The sequence below is a fragment of the Diabrotica undecimpunctata genome, chromosome 9 (assembly GCF_040954645.1).
Source record: "Diabrotica undecimpunctata isolate CICGRU chromosome 9, icDiaUnde3, whole genome shotgun sequence".
Classification (NCBI taxonomy): Eukaryota; Metazoa; Arthropoda; class Insecta; order Coleoptera; family Chrysomelidae; genus Diabrotica; species Diabrotica undecimpunctata.
In genome coordinates, this window is record NC_092811.1 from 44,059,851 (window position 1) to 44,063,283 (window position 3,433).

Here is a 3,433-nt window from a genome sequence, read left to right on the forward strand (position 1 = left end):
GTTTTGACGTTTATTTTGAAAAAAAACCAATGATACTAAAGATACTAAAGGAATACAACTAAATACTAAACGAGCTAAAGTAGTAATTAATCTTTTGAAATACCCGCCCGACCCATCTAGAAATGAAATTTTTTTTCGATAACTATTTTATGAGACGGTCCTGCAAGTGACAGCAGTAGTTTCGTTAAATTTTGCTTCGTAATAAACTTCAAAAAATTAGGGAATTACAATTTAGAAAATTCAACAGATTTCAAAAATAAGTGTTAAAGTTAATTGTATACGGGTGATAGTAGTGAATAAAGGAAATACCATCAGACATGTAAGATAGAAAGAGCTATTTTAATAATTTCAACAAGTTTTGAGTAAATAAAAATAATTGTGTGAAAGATTAAAAAATTGGTTTTGGAGAATGTTTTAAGTCCGAGGGGTCGACCCGCTTAGGAATTCCTACGCGTTTTGTTGTTTCTTTGGCAGATAAGAAAGAAAGTAATTAGTGCCAACAAGAAATTAAATATCAAAATAAAAGCCACATAATTTTATTACAAAAATCTAGATCCGGCCTTAGAATAAATTAGATTAAAGTTAGATTAGAATTAAATTAAATAAAAATATTAAATAATAATTGTTATTGTAATAAAAAAGTTTAATTAATATAAAAAAATGAATAGAAGTGACAAAGGAACAGGAAGTGAAATAGATACAGATGAAGAAACGAAACGCAAGAGAAGAGACCAGGATAAATATTTTAGAAGAAGTAAAATGACAAAGCGTACACCTTCTAAAAGTGACACGGGGAGAAAGGAAGAGAAAGAGGATGTCATGATTAAAATGATGCAACAACTAATGGAAAAAAATAAAGAAACGATGAATGAAATAAATCAAATTAGAAAAGAATTAATGGAAAATAATAAACAACTACAAAAGATAAACGAGGAACACAGAAAATTAAAAAACGGCGTGAAACAATTACAAAACAGAATGGAACAACTGTAGAAATCTAGTAAAAAGAAAAGTTTGATTATATCGGGTTTAAAAATAGATACAAATAATGATAAGAAACTAAAAGAAAGCATGGAAACATTCATATCACAAGAACTGCAGGCGCAAATAAAACTGAGGAACGCAACAAAAATAGGAGAAACAGTCTATGCTATAGAAACAGAAACTTTTACGGATAAAATTGAGATACTGTTCCTTTTCTTTTTTCTCTACCTTTCTAAAAATTAAGTAATTTTTCTTTTTGAACTTCTTATAATCTGTTTTGAATTCATTAATTTTAGACCTCAAATGTTCCTGGGAAGGACCAGCAGAAGAATGTGTTGGTTGTAGATTTATATCGTCATTACTAGCTTTAATATGTTTGTTATTTGTTAATTTTAGCTCAGGACCACCTTACAATTGATGACCAGTTAAATAATTATTTATCATGAGGTTATCTATTTCATCCCCTGAATCTTTATCAGTGTCAACAGACGGATTAGGTGGCTCAATAAGTATTCCTTCCAGTTCATTAGCGATATTTATTTTCATTATCATATATATCTAGAACTTTCGATAATGAGAATCCACGGCTGTTACGTAAAATACAAGTCCATCTTTTCGACCCAACTTCGACAGAACAAATATTTAGGAGAGGGGACGAGACCATAAGATCGTTTCTAATAGGTTTCAAGGGCAAGAGAAGTTATCGTGTTTTGTGATATCGTATAGTATTACTGGGCGCTAATGGGTTAATTTATATGGCATCTCTTTAGCTGCCAAAGCTTGTTTTTGTATGCTACAGTAAATAAAGACACATTTTGGTTCGACTATTTTAATTCTTGTTACAATGCCTCCAGCTTTCCTGCCCTTGCACTTGCACCACCTGAACATACCCCTACGTACTTCAGCCAATCCAAACCATGTTTTGTAATAAAATCATTTACTTTATTAAATATTTCTACTGATGTTGTCGTACAAGAAAGAAACTTGTAAAATAAGAATTCTTTTTTTATTTTATTTCTTTTAATAGCTAAAGAGCTGTAGAAGCATTTTCTTTACTTAAAGATACTTATTTACTTTTGTAGACCTTATAATTATATATATATATATATATATATATATATATATATATATATATATATATATATATATATATATATATATATATATATATTGTTATGTTTCTTCTTTCCCAACCAAAGAAAAATAAATAAAAAAATCCATCGAAATAAAATTTCAAGATATCAATATAAACAAATTGTATATAGTAATTTAAGATAAGATTTAGTGTAGATAAGAGTAGAAATTTGTTTGGCAAACGACCTTTTCCGTTTCAAACAAAATTATCAAAAATCCTTTGTTTAGAATTAGAAGACATTTTACCTGCAAGTTAATAATCTTTTCATTGTTTGTATAGTCGAGTATTAAATGACCATATTTTAATCTTTTGAAATATGTATAAATGATGTATTGAAAAAAACCAATTTTAAAGTAAGCTATTTAGTTTTCTCTGAAACCGAAATTAGGCTTTTCCAATATTATAGTAAATACAATTTAAGCTTTTTGATTGGACAGTCGTTTTTAAATGGGAATTTGGGAGTCGATGATGAGACAGGAGAGGTCAGTCATATTTTGGTCATCGAAAGGAAACAGTCGTTTTTCTCAAGATAGAGGTGTGGTTCGTGAGTTTGGATACCGGCGTAACGAAAAGAAGTGAATAGTTTGAAGAAGGAGATCACAAGTAGAAAAAGAGGTCCTTGTATCTACCGTGGGCATTCTATAAAGGATATGTGAAAGTATTCTTACGGCATCAAGTTGACAAAAGGAGGTCCTGGTGTCATAAATAAGTAGCGGAGTTTGAAGAAGTGAATCAGGTGTTTTTTGTGTAGTCTGAAGGAGGTTTGCAGAGACGTAAAGAAGGAGCCGAGGTGCCAAAGAGGGGAGATCACATCTTTGAGGAGACTGGACTTTTCTGGGTATGTTCCAACATACAACTCAAGAAGAAAATAAACTGTAAGTGTTTGTACAATTGAATTTTATATCTGTGAAGGATCGTTTCGACATCATGGTCATTAGCATTCAAATTTAAGAACTAAGGTTTTGTTAGGCTAATCAAAAGTTTAAAGTTTTGTGGTTTCTTTTTTTTAAGTAAAGAAAATTTTAAGTAAAATTGGTTTTTCACGTAATATAAATGTATGTAGCTTTATAATCTTATTATCATAATAATTTAATTTATTTTCTTGTATGCTGATTGATAAGATAACGACAGAATTTAATAATTGTTTTATTCGTTCATATAAAATAAAGAAACGTAAATCTTTGTAATATAATATATTTGTATTATTATCCTTTCTTCTCCTCCCGATAAAAGACAACTAGAAAATCTTTTGAATCCATCGAACACAGGTAATATAAGGATTATTCTGCTTTTGATAACAGATAAGTTATAATT